The sequence below is a fragment of the Macrotis lagotis genome, chromosome 6 (genome assembly GCF_037893015.1).
Source record: "Macrotis lagotis isolate mMagLag1 chromosome 6, bilby.v1.9.chrom.fasta, whole genome shotgun sequence".
Classification (NCBI taxonomy): domain Eukaryota; kingdom Metazoa; phylum Chordata; class Mammalia; order Peramelemorphia; family Peramelidae; genus Macrotis; species Macrotis lagotis.
Window position 1 is genome coordinate 117,780,105 of NC_133663.1, and position 14,449 is coordinate 117,794,553.

The 14,449-nt window shown below is 34.5% G+C and overlaps 2 pseudogenes; both read left to right on the forward strand.

Annotated features, from left to right (window-relative positions):
* The first annotated feature begins 11,009 nt into the window (after nucleotides 1-11,009).
* Nucleotides 11,010-11,819, forward strand: LOC141492201 (ubiquitin carboxyl-terminal hydrolase 10-like; annotated as a pseudogene).
* LOC141492202 (ubiquitin carboxyl-terminal hydrolase 10 pseudogene) lies at nucleotides 11,816-12,940 on the forward strand (annotated as a pseudogene).
* The last annotated feature ends 1,509 nt before the right edge of the window (nucleotides 12,941-14,449 follow it).

The window sequence follows — 14,449 nt, forward strand, 5'->3', positions numbered from 1 at the left end:
AAAGAAATAAAAATCTAAGAAAGTAAATAAGAGTGTTTAGAAATTTAGATATCACAGACCTTTGAAGGAAGTTTAATGAGAACAGAAAGAAATATTTTTTTGTCAGCAGCACATGGAATCTACACATAGACTGAAATATTTTATGTTATCAAAATCTCAAAATCAAATGTAGAAAGAAATAGCAAATGTAATCTTTTGTTTGGATCATAATACTGTAAAAATTAGATTCAACAGTGGGGAGAGAAAAGATAGGATAAGAATTAATTGGAAATTAAATACTCTAATCCTAACGTCCTAAGACTAAAAATAAGTAGGTCAAAGAATAAATCATAGGAACAATCAGTAATTTCACTCAGGAGAATGACAACCATGAGACAACCAAAAGATCAATTAATTGGGCATACAACTAACAATGAACAAATTAAAAAGTCCTCATTTGAGAATCAAATTAGAAGAAATAAAAAAACTATTGAGTTAATAAATAAATATAGTAGCTTATTTTTGTTAGAAAAAACAATTATATATATATATATAAACTATTGATTAATTTAATTTTAAAAGAGAAAGGAAATCAAATATACAGTATCAAAAATCAAAAAGGTGAAATTGTCACCAACGAAGAAGAAATTAAAAGAATTATCAAGAAGTATTTTGCCCAATTATATGCCAATTAATCTGTTAATTTGAATCAATTAATATTTCTTTAAATATCAATTACTGTGAGAAACAGATTAGGAATTGAAATACATATATAAACCTCTCTTAGAGAAAGTATTGGAACAAGATATTAATGAACTCCTTAAGAAAAAGTCCTCAAAGACAATTGGGTTTACAAATGAATGCTTCAGAAATTTAATTCATTCCATTAGAGTCATGGACATACCATGAATGTTCATTACCTTCAGGTTAAGTATTTTCCCTCTAATAGAGATACAATTCTCAAGAGTTATGAGAATCTTCTTCCCAGGATGAGATATAATAAGTTAAATGTTATTGGATAGCCCCCTTTTTCTATTTCCCCTGTTTATCTTTTCATGGTACTATATAGTTTCCTGTTTGAAGATTGGATTTTCTTTTCAGCTCTGGTCTTTTTAACAGAAATGTTTGAAAGTCACCAGGATAGTTTATTCTTGATTGCTTTCTAGAAAATCATATTTCAGGCCCTTTGATCCTTTAACGTCAATGTAGTTGGGTTATATATAATTCTGATTATGTATTCTTTATTTACTTGAATTGATTGTTTTTGTCCTCTTGCAGAATTTTCTTCTTGATAGATAATTCTGGAATTTAGCCAAAATATTCCTTGGTGTTTCCATTTTGTGATACTTCTCAGGAGGGGATCAATGGATTCTCGCAATGATTATTTTGCCATTTGGCTCCAGGATAACAGGACAGTAACTATATCCTGAAGAATGGAGTCCAGGTTCTTTCTTTGATCAAAGTTTTCAAGTAGTCCTATGAGTCCTATAATGTATCTATTTTCCAATCATTTTACCAATTTTCTTCTTTTTCTTTTTTTAAAAAGTTTTTCAAAACAGATTCTTGGAATCGCATGAAGTCATTAACTTCCACTAATCCCACTCTATTTTTTCTTTATTTTTAAATTTTATTTAAGTCAATGGGACTTGGCCAAGGTCACACAGCTAGGAAATTATTAAGTGTCTGAGGTCAGATTTGAAAAGTCATCCTGAATCAGGCACTAGTGCTCTATTCACCGCATCACCTAGCTGTCCCCATATTCTATTTTTCTGAGAGGTATTTTCTCTATTTAGCTTTTACATCTTTTCCATTTGACCAATTCCATTTTTAAAAGAGTTATCTTTTTCCATTTGCCCAATTGTGTTTTGAGGGAATTATTTTCTTTTTCCATTTGTCCAATTGTTTTTTTTAAAGGATTTGTTTTCTTCTATCTTTTTCTGTTGTTGTAAGATGTTCATTTTCTTTTGCATAGTGTTAATTTTCTCTTGCACTTCTTTTCCCAATTTTTCCATTTGATTTTTAAACTCCTTTCTGATCTCTGCAAAGAAGTCTTTTTGGACTGGAAACTAATTTCTATTCTCCTCTGAAGCATCACTTATAGTGCCCTTCCTGTCCTTCTTGTCTGAACTAATATTCTTATCTCCAAGGTAAAATCAATAGACTGCTTTTTGCTGATCTTTTTTTTTTTTTCATTTTGGGATATTAGCTTTCCTTAGTGTCTTTTGCTAGGGGAATTCCTGGCCTGGTGTTAAGAATCCTAGAGACTTTGCTTACTGGAGTTAGGAACTCCAGGGTGATATTCAAATATCCGCCTGACTAAATAGGAATGAATTATAGAAAGTTTCTCTGTATTGGGTATCAGTTGACCCTCTCCCTAGGCCTGTGGCTATTAACCCAATTGCTGGACTATGCCATCAGGGCTTGAAATGCCAGAGTGTCTCACTGGATAATCAGTGCTGGGGAAGACTGCAGCCCACCCTGGGACCTTGGGGAAAGATGTGAACACTTGGAGTTTTTTCTGTCTTTCAATTGGAGAAATTCAGGACCTCCAACAGGAATGCCAGGAATTCCTTTAGGCACAACTTGGGTCTCACAGTTTGAACTGTCTAGACTAGCTCAACTGAACAAATAAGTGTTCTGGAAAGCCAGGCTGAAGATCTCCCGGTCTGCCCACCATGCACACCTCAAAATATTCTGCTCTGACTACCATAGTTCTCAGACTAGTCCTCGTTCTCACCCTGCCATCTGTGAGTTGGGTCTCTGCTCTCAGTCCTGTGCACATTATTGCTCCCCTGTGGACAGATCTCTGTCCTTTTGTGAGTTCTGCTGATATAAAATCTGTTAAGAGACTTGATTCATGTCAGTTTTGAGGGAAGGCAGTAGAGCTTAAAACAGGGCCCAGCTTCTCTCTTCCTGAAGTCCACTCTAAATCCCTTGTGATTAAAGAAATGAAAATTAAAACAATTCTGAGGTACCTCTTCATGCATACCAGATTGGTTAAAATCTCAGAAAATGATCAATTTTGGAGATAACCAGTAAAATTGGGAACCTAATGTCCTGCTGTTAAGGTTGTGAACTGATCCAACCATTCTGGAAAAAAAAAATTTGGAACTATATCCCAAAGGCTAACACACAGTTCATAACCTTTGATGCAGTAATAGCTCTCCTAGCTGTATTTTCCAAAGAAATCACAAAATATGTGATAGGGACCTATGTTTGCTAAAGTAATTATAGCAGTTTTTTTGTAATAGAAACAGATTGAAAATTAAGGGAATTAGGGAATGGTTGAACAAACTGTGCTATCTGAATATAGTGGTATCCCATTGTGCAATAATAAATAATGATCGTGCAAATTTCAGAAAAAACCTGGAAAGACTTGGACAAACTGATGCAAAGTGAAATGAAAACTAGCAAAACATTGTTCATAATATCAGTGACAAGTTGTAATGATCAGTTGTGAATAACCCAGTTCTTCTCAACAGTAAAAGCACCCAGTATAAATATAAAGGAATCAGGATGGAAAATGCTATCAGTATTCAGATAAAGAATTGATTGAATGCAGATCAAGTCATTTATTTTTCATTTATTTTATTCTCCTTCATGCTTTTTTTTCCTTTTTTGATCCTTTTCTTTTTTCACAACTCTGACTAATATGTAAATATATTTTACATGATAATAAATGTGTAATCCATAGCACACTGACAATTGTTTTGGAAATGCACTGGAGAATGAGGGAGGGGAAGAAAATCTTGTAAAAATATAAGCTATAAATTGTATTGAATTGCAATTGGGAGTAATGTAAAATATTATCAAATCCCACACAAAAAAGAAGAGGATAGGGCAACGATGGATGTGATATATATATATATATATATATATATATATATATATATATATATATATGCGTGTGTGTGTGTGTAATTCAATATTAAAAAATCTCTCTTGCAGATTTATTATATGAAAGGAAATATTAAATAAAAACATAAAAATTAAACTTCTTGTCCCCAAGTTTATATTCTAATAAAAGAATCTTAAGTATGCAGAAATTATGCTTCTTTTACTGCTCACCAATCCTTTTTTAAATGAACCTATCAATGAATTAAGAAAGCTTATAAAAATTACATATACTTGAATAAATATATTTTAAAATGAAAAAGATTAGAATTTGTTCAGCTGAGTGGTTGAACTCATTTTTATTTGGATTTTCCTTTCAGCATCTGCCTCAATTCTGATAGCAAAACTGTTCTTACTATTTTATTTGGCACAGTATATGTATGCATTTTGGGGGGTTGTTTTACAGAGTTCTAAAAATATTCAACCTTACTGTTTTACATTTAGATTATCATTTTGATTATCACTTAAAAACTTTCTTATGACTGAATACTTATTTTGAGCAAAATCTAATGTTTTTATATAGACATTTGACTATGATGTTGCATAATGCAATAAATGAATGCATTGAAAATGATCTGAAGTTTAAGTAGAGTGAAGAGGCATGAGTGGCTACTTTAATAGAAGCTAAGTTAAACCACCTCACTTCTCTGGGTAATCAAGTCCTTCTCCCCCCCAAATAAAACAGGTGTAGTGAAGGAAACTTGAAGAAGACAATAGGAATTCCTGAAGTAATGTTGGATCCTGAAGGACTTTCTGGACTTCTACAGAAGATGGAGCAGCAGCAATGCAATTATTTGTAAGAATGAGGATGATTCTTGTCCTTTACTGATTCTCAGGGAGCCATGAAATTATGCAAAAAGATATTAACTTGCTCTTGACTTTCAAGAACTTTTCCTGAATGCCTCAAAAAAATTTACTTTCTGCAGTACTTTTACAACCCACTGAGGAAAAAAATAACTCATTAAGAAGGTTCTTTGACACCCTAGCCATACCATCTTCTATCCATTGGAAAAGACACCCAAGTTCATATTCTAAAAATAGAGAATTATCCCTGGAAATGGTAAAGTCTTTAGTTACAGAATAACATTTTTAGGACTCAAGGTCTTAAAGTCAAACCCAATTAGCTCATTTTGTCCAAGGAAACACGGTAAGTTTCTGAGGAAATATTCAAAATAGTATTTAGTGACTCTATGCTCTTTCACTTTGGGGGGAGAGTGATGTCTCCTTCAACAGTGAAACTAAATTTCTGAAACATTTTATTACTTAGGTAGCGCCAAGATGGCAGCATGAGGACAGAATTTTCCAGAAGCTCTCTTCCAAAATATCCCAAAGAATCTTAAAATTATGACTCGAACCATACTTTTGACAGACAGAACCTACAGAAAGACTCAGTGATGCACTTTCTCCACACCCAGGTAACTTGGAAGTGTGTGGGAAGGCTCTGTTCCATGGTCAGGGTCACCACAGCAGAGAGGAGGGGCTCCAGCCCTCTGGGAACAGCCTGCAAGGGGCCTGGGTCTCTGGGGGTGCTGGCTCGTGGCAGCAGAAGTAGTTTCCAGACCTGCCAATCAGGGAACACCAAACACAACTTGGAAGATCAGTGGGCTGCCAGAGTGAATGCAGAGCCCAGGCCTTGTGGCCCTCAGCACAGCCACAGCTCTTGGCACAGTCCAGATCCTGGGAAACAGAAGCAGGCCACCCAGGACAGAAGCACCAGTCAGCTACTCCCAGTGTACTCAGTCCATGGAAGGTAAGGGTGTGGGGAAGACTGTCAAAGTCTTTCCTCTGTTCCTAGGACAACATCTATGACTTCATCTATATTGAGACCCTGGTCCCAGTCTGGGCCCCACTATTGACATAGAGCAGGGACTCTCCTCACAGTTCCAGGGCAGAGGGGGAATGCTTGTGGTCCCCCACAGACCAGAGTACAGGTAGGAGAGTGGTCAGCGTATCTAATAAGACTTTGAAATAACTGAGGTCCTTGCCAGGGTGTTCCAATAACACTCAAAAGCTTGGGTAGCAACTCAAAACCAGGACATAGACTGGGGAAATGAGTAAACAGACAAAAAGAATGTGGCCATAGATAATTACTTTGGTTCCATGGAGGATCAAAACACATACACACAGATAAAATAGTCCAAATTTCTGTACCAAAGCCTTCAAAAAAATAGGTATTAGGTTACAACTGTGGCAGAGCTCTGAAAAGATTTTGAAAATAAATCCAGAAAGGGAGATAGAGAAAAACTGGGAAGAGAAATGAAAGCAATGCAGGAAAATAACCATGAAAACCAAGTCAACAGCTTTGTCAAGGAGCTACAAAAAATGCTGTAGAAAACCACATGTTAAAAACCAGTTTAGGTCAAATGGAACAAGTACAAAAAATTAATAAAGAGAAGAAAAAGAGATAAGAAAGTTCTCTGAAGAAAACAACTTCTTCAAATGTAGAACAGAGCTAAGGAAAGCTCATGACTTTGTGAGGAATTAAGAAACAATAAAACAATACCAAATGAATGAAACACTAGAAGAAAATGTGAAAAATCTCATTGGAAAAAATAACTGACCAGGAAAACAATAGCAGAAGAGACAATTTAAAAATTATTGGGGTACCTGAATGTCATGATCAGGAATAAAAGCCTTGACTTCATTTTTAAAGAATTTCTACTGGGGAAATTGCCCTGATATCCTGAAGCAGAAGACAAACTAGAAATTGAGAGAACTCATCAGTCTCCTCCTGAAAGAGATCCAAGAAATCCCCAGAAATATTATAGCCAAATTCCAGGACTTCCAGGTCAATGCAAAAATATTACATGTAGTAAGAATGACATAATTTAAATATCGTGGAGTTACAGTCAGAATTACATAGGAATTAGCAGTGTCTGCATTAAAGGCTCCTAGGGCTTGGAATATAATATTCCTGAAAGGCAAAAGAGCTTGGAATGCAACCTAGAATCAAATACCCAGCAAAACTGAGTATCCTATTCTAGGGGAAAATATTTAATGATATAGGGTGATTTCAAATTTTTCTGTTGAAATGAGCAGAACTGAAAAGAAAATTTGATCTTCAAGAACAGGACTCAGGTAAAATTCAGAGAAGGTGTATGGGAAGGTAAATTATAAGGGATTTAAAGATGATGAACTGCATGTTTTCCTACGTGGGAAGAAGATACTGATACTTCTCATCTGAACCTTGTCATTTACTAGAGCAATTAGAAGGAGCCTATATAGACAAAGCACAGGAGGGACCTAAATATGAAGGTATAATCTATTATAAAGATGGAGTCAATGGGTGAAAAGTGAATGTACTAGGAGAAATGCAAAGGAGAGACAGGCAGCTCCTAGCTGACATCCCACCCAAGACACCCAGAAACCACCCAGCCCTGTGGTCCCAGGCAGGTAACCCAATCCCTTCTTGCAAAAAAACGTGAGTTGTATCTGACTACCCTCTCCCTTGATCTACCCTCTCCTCTATCACCTAACCTGCCCTTCCCCCTCCCCTGGTCTCCTTTCTTCCATTCCTTTCCTCTCATTTTTCCTCTAGTGTAAAATATTTCTTTAACCTTTTAAGTGTGTATGTGGTTCCTCTCTGAGCTATTTTGTATTAGAATAGAAGCTCACTCATTCCCCCCACACACACCTTGCCCCTTCCACTCTATTGCAAAAGCTTTTCTTGATTTTTTTATGTGAAGCATCTTAGCACATTCTGTCTCTCCTTTGCTGCACCACTTGGCTGCCCCACAGCCTAATTTTGAAGAGGACAGAGATAAAGGAGAAAGAAAATGGAATAAATAGGAGTAAGGAGGAATGAATGAAGGGAATTACAATCATCAGTAATAACTGTGGGGAAATAATATGGAAGTAACTTCTCTGATGGACTTATGATAAAGAATGGGGTCCATCCCATAGACAGGGACAATAGTATCTGAACACAGAAATGAAGCACATTTTTTCTCTTTTTTTTTGACTTTATTTCTCATGAGATTGGGGGGGGTTATGTTTATTACTACAAGAAGACTATTTTAGTAATGTGCAAACAAATAAAAATGTAAATCAAAAGACTGTATTAGATAGTATTTCAATAAAAAAACACTTACTAAGTCATTATACCTGTAAGTCAGTGTTAGTAATGTGTATTGCTTTAAATGGAGATTCAAAGAAAAAGAAAACATACATTCTTTGTCCTTGAGAATTTTAAATTTTAGTGTGAGTTACAACAGATGAATGAAAATACGTATATGTTTATGTATATGTAAATATAAGCACACATATGCATATAATAGTTAATGCAACAGGAGATGGTCTCAGAAAAAGGAGTTAGTAACAGTTATGATGATAATTGAAGTACTCCTGCTGAAGGTGGGATTTGAGCTGAGAGATCAAGGAATAGGTACTTCCACTTTCATTTTTTGAATTTTTTTCCAAACCCTCTGAAGTTTAGTTTTTACCATCAATTAAAATTGTTCACTACATGTTATTAATTAGTACTACGGATATCCTCACTGTCTAATCAACTCCTTTTAGCAGTCTTCATTGTTATTGACCTTTCTGCAGACTTTAGCACTATTATTCACATTTTTGTATATACTTGAACTTCTTTGGATTTTTGTGAACCTGTTTCCTCATAGTTCTTCTGTCTGACTACAATAACTCAGGGCCTTTTGATGGTGATCTTTCATGTAATACCTCTTAATCATATTCCCTTCCCCTCAATACTCTATACTTGGGGGGGTTGTTTGTTTCACTCCTATTTTAATCTACGTGTTGAACTCTTGATGTTCATGGACTCTTAGATATGGTTTTCATTGTTGTAGTGTCTTTCTTCACTCTCTAGAAATCCAGACTTTTCCTTCCAGGATAAAGGAGAAGGCATGGAGAGAGAGAGAGAGTAGAAAAGTTTCGGTGAATATTAAAAATAAGGATGTCTATATAAGTCTCTGAGAAAGTGGTAATCAACTGAAGAGAAAGTATGCTTGACCATTCATTGGCTCAGGTATGAAGTTTTAATTTTCATCATTTTAAAAAATATTCAGTATTGTTTACCTGAAATTTGCTTTATATTTCATGTATTGCTAGTTTGATACTGGCAAGAGAATTAACACATCAGGAAGCAAGACAAATTAATCAATTCAGATCTCACCAGAGAAAAACCTGATGGGATCATAAATCAAATATAGATTTAATGAAAAGTCACCAAGATTTAGTTTTCTGAAAACCAATGAGTTTTGTCTGTAATATACCATGCTAAGCTTCAGGAAGGCATGTCTTTTTGAGTTTAAATATGGCTTCAGCTATTTATTAGTTGCATGACACTGGGTGAGTCACTTTACCTTATTTGCCTCAGTTTTCTCATCTGTAAAATGAGTTGGAGTTTAGGAATGGTCAACCATTCTCATATATCTCACAAAAACCCCAAAATGGATTTGAAAAAGGTTAGACATGACTGAAAAAAAACTGAACTATAGCAACAAAAGAAGTATATGATTTCCTTATATCTGTACCTATCTATTTACCTATCTACCTACCTAACTGGTGCAGTGGATAGAACACTGACCTTGGAGTAAGGAGGACAGGCATTCAAATCTGGCCTCAGACAATTGACTGAACAGCTCCATTCATTCAAATTCAATTCATATGCTTGTCATGGCATCATCATCTCACTAATACTGTGATCTTTGAAAATGAAGGACATGTCTATTTATTAAAATCCTACAGCTTATCTGAGAAAAATTTATTGTTGTCTATGTGATTGAGTTTGTCTTCATTTATTCTGGAAATTTTACGTATTAGTATATAGAAATTCAAGAGGAGTTGTGAGGACTATATTTCTCTATAAGGTCCTATCAAGATCTGGATCTTGTGATGTCAGTAAACTGGATCATCATAAATTCAAAAGGTAATTATAATAAGAATAGAAAACTTCTTCTGATATGGATTAAGTTATATTAGATTTTTATACATATATCTAATGTTATTGTTTGAACTTAGAGTCTCTATATTTAGTGTCTGGATCATCTGAAAACATGAATTTTTAAAATTCCTTTTAAAATGTTATTCTTTATTTTTTTACTTTATTTCTTAGTAAGTTTCCCTTTAAAAAAAACATTCATAATCTTTAGCAGGAATTAGGGAAGGTATAAGCTAATGAACTTTAAGACTGATGAACAAGTAAACCTACTAATCATCACCTGCTGGCAACATTAGCATCTTGGTCTGACTTGCTAAGGAGAGGAGAGACTAAATTTAGAGCACAAAAGAAAGTGAGATATTTTCTGGATGTTGGTACATCCTTTTCTCAGTCTGAAGAGTTATCATTTCCTGTTGGTCCACCTAATGCCTCTACTTAAGAATAACTACAAAGTTCCAAAGCCCTATTAATGCTAATGGATCATGGCGCTCATTGTCTCTTGTTTCTTCTATCATAGACTTATTGCATTTATAGCCTTCAATGTCCTGCTGTTCATGGGAGGAAATTGCTCTATGTTCATCTTCACTGAAGGCTGCATTAAGATGTGAGATATTGCCATTATTTTAGCAAGTTGTCAGGCAACTATAGAAAAATGACAAACTATGTCAAGCCAAATGGGTTGATGATTGGGAAGTGAAGAAGAAAATACTGTAGATGGAAGTAATGAGAATCATTACATAAAGTACCCTTTTGCGTTTTTTTAGGTTTTTCCAAGGCAAATGGGGTTAAGTGGTTTACCCAAGGCCATACAACTAGGTAATTAATAAGTGTCTGAAGCCAGATTTGAACTCAGGTACTCCTGACTCCAGGGCTGGCACTCTACACACTGTGCCACCTAGCCCTGGGGTCAGGAGTACCTGGGTTCAAATCCAGTCTCAAACACTTAATAATTACCTAGCTTTGTGACCTTGGGCAAGCCACTTAACCCCATTTGCCTTGCAAAAAACTAAAAAAAAAAAATTTACTTTAGCTTGATAGACCTGGAAGCCACATCTCATTATGTAAACTTTATAAACAATAGCGTTACGTTAAAATCCTTCTTTGAGACCATACCATTTGATATTACTAGTTTGAAATTTATTTAAAACTCTGATGGGAGTGAGAGGAACAGACAGTGTAGTAAGCTGCATGAGGAGACTAACAGTGAGTTGGTTCTCCCTCATGTGGGGGAGACATGACCCTCTACAGTCTTCAATATGTTTTGGGAGATTTTTCTACTGATAAGTTCAGTTTTTTCCTAACTCCTTGTCCCTCTGTTGAGTTTCCACTGTATAACAGAACAATTTCCTGTGATACTGTTACCCACAAGGAGCTACTTGATGGGGAAGAATATCACTCAATTGAGTTTAGTGTTACTGAAGTTATTGAACAAGATAAATCTTTACTGAATAACACTGACTACAATATTTCCAGGATACTGAATTCTCAGTTCCAAAATCTATTCTTCACTGAACAAATTCCAAAAAAGGACCATGGTGAAGAAAATCAATAACTCCACTAAATTTTAGTTTAATAGTCCTATGCATGTTTTGAATAATATTTCTAATATTGGAGCTTAAAATATGATAATGAAAGCCTTTCTGGTCATGTTGGACAAAGGGAATGCAAAAAAAATGAATTAAAAAAACCTGAATACTAAAGTTATTTGAAATAGGTTCAATTACCATGACCCTACAGACAATTTTGTAAATGGTCATGCAAATTCATCACTATTGAGCAAATTGAGAAATTAAAATTTATGACAAATTGTAATAATACTGAAAATTCTGTGGACTTGATCAGTGACACTGTGACTGATAATTCTTTTCCTAAAGCTTTAAACAATATCAGGACTACAGGGCAGTATGAGGAACATTATGTCACAAATTTTGAATAATCTTGCATTCCTTTGAAGACTGGCATAGCTAGATCATTAAGGACTGATGATATGTATCTTTATAGAGGTACTGGTGAAATTCTTGGAGTTGTTGATAGACAAATATGAATCCTCTATCAAAGGCCTGGGTACCAAATGAGTTAGAATTTTACATTGTGTAAAGCACTGACAATCCATTTAAGCATTACAATGCTCCATCTACTGCTGAAGACACGACTCCTTTTAATGGTGAATCTTGGGCTAGCCTTTTTCACAAAACTGAGTCCTTTGTTTCCACACCTGTGACTTATGTTGAAATGCTATGTTCTCCTCCTATCAAATCTACTCTGGCCCCTTAAAACCAGAGTGAAGGCAATAAAGAACTAGTTCCAGTTTCAGAGACTGCTAAAGCCATAAAGATTGCAGAATTAATAAAAAAAATATAATGCTAATGCATAAACCAGTATCTTTACAATCCTGGGAACTGATCAATAAAGGACAGTGATCCCACATCAATGTCAATCAAGGCATTGGTTGCTTACTCCCCAATATATCAACTAATAAAATTCATTACATTGTATTCCAAAGTACAGAGGTCATGCACATTGACACCCATGATGAAAAGATTTGTACCACTAATGAAGCAGTTTGCCAAACAAGCCAAAACTTTCAAAGGACAAACAAGTTCTTGATGACAAGATAGGGAAGGATATCTGCTACTGACAGTTACCAAGTCAAGCCTCTCTGAAAATGATCAACAGACAAGATGTAAAGAATATCTGAGATTTATTTTAAATTGACTCCACAAGGAAATGTTTAAATTAAGGTTCTTTTAACAAAGAAAGGAAAATTTTCAGTTTCCAATGGACCTGAAACACAGGTATCTGAAGATGAATAGGGATAAAGAGAAAGAAGTAAAGATGAGAGTGAGCAAGTCAGACCCCAGAAGAAAACATTGTCATTTAGCAAGTTGACTTTATCCAGGCTTCAATTACAGGCATCTGTGGAGCAGAGTTCAAATAAAATTGCCATTTTGCAGTCACATTTTACCTTCCAATTTGATATTCAGTCTGAGAAGATAGAATGAAAAGTCTGATGACAAGAGAGTCTGTCCAAGGATATACCACAAAAACCAAACAAGAGGTTGAAGTTAGTTTCAGACTTACCCTGGGAAAGCTTCTCCCATTCTACTTCTGCACCTCAAATGACTTGTATATGACAAGACTGTTGTTGAATGTCCAAAAGTGTAATGAGAATATCTCATATTGGGGCATCTAGGTGCACAGTGGATAGAGCACTGACCCTGGAGTCAGGAGGACTTGAGCTCAAATTCGGCCTCAGACACTTAGTAATTACCTAGCTGCATGACTTTGGGCAATTCACTTAACCCTACTGCCTTGTAAACACTTAAAAAAAAAAAGAATATCTCAAATCCTCTGGACTTGGGAATTGGTGAGAGCTGCTTTCTCCAGGTGGTCTGTCATCAAGGAGAGTGCAACTGGGGTCATTATTCTACAGAAGACTCCCAAATTGTTCTAAATGACTGGTTATGTATTGATGACCAAGCAAAGTGACAAGCCAATATCAGGTAGCGAAATTTTCTGATGAGTGCACAAAATTACCTCTGGTACAAGCATTAAGTTGACCTGCTATAAAACTTCTTTCATTGTACTGTGTCTGCAATTTAACTGCTTTCTGGAATATTAGTCTTTACTAATCTTTCTTTTTCCTCTGTCTAATGACTATATTGAGGAAACTTTATTTTTGTTTTGCAATTATGTGATACGATGAAAAAGAAATTAAGTCCCTTGGGGTCTGTGCAAAGCAGACTTCAGATTGATTTCTAACTTCAAAGTCAAAATCATTTGAATGAAAGACTATTGCTTGATTGAAAACAAAGCTTATGGATTTTGGTGTGAATAAATTTTATCTTTCCTTATAAAAATGAAAACTTCTTAAAATGAAACCTTCTCCTACCTACCCCTTTTAGTTTTTGATAAGGTATGAAAATATGAGACAGTTCTTAGAAGCCAAAGAGTTTTTTGCTTGAAATAAAATGCACAAAATATACTGAAAGAACAAAATTATAAGTTACTTATTCTAAATAGGAAAAATATTCACAATTATGCAAATAAGAGACTGTTCAAATATATATATATATATATATATATATATATATATATTGCAGATCAAATCTTTGGAGTTTAGATATTAGGCTAAATAGATGGATGATTGCAACTTTTTTGTTATTAAAGATTTTGAATTGCATTTTTTTTTCCATGGACACAAAATTTTTAAATGGACAAAATAACATAAGTTGATATATCTTTGAATGACTTGTTTAATTATACTGTCTTCTTTAATGCTGAATTTCTAATTTTAAACTGATAAATATGACTATAAAATTGCCATCCATTGATTAAAATTATAAAATTAGTCTTACAAGAAATTTTTTAAAATTGGAAAAATGTGTAATTTTTTCAAAATAAATGCTATTATTATTGAGTCTCAGATATTTCTCATAATTTTCAAAGATAAATATGCTGATATAATAGATTTGATTCATTTTTTCTTGGTTTGCACGCAAATATCATGTGACATTGATATATAAATATAGGCAAAAGTGACATCTTTTAAAGGATTTCATTTTTTCAAAAAAAAATCAAGAAAATATAAGATTGTGAACTCCATTTTTCTCCATTTCTAATTCCTTTATCTTCTTCCTTAAATGGTACACAATTGATATAATTTATGCATGT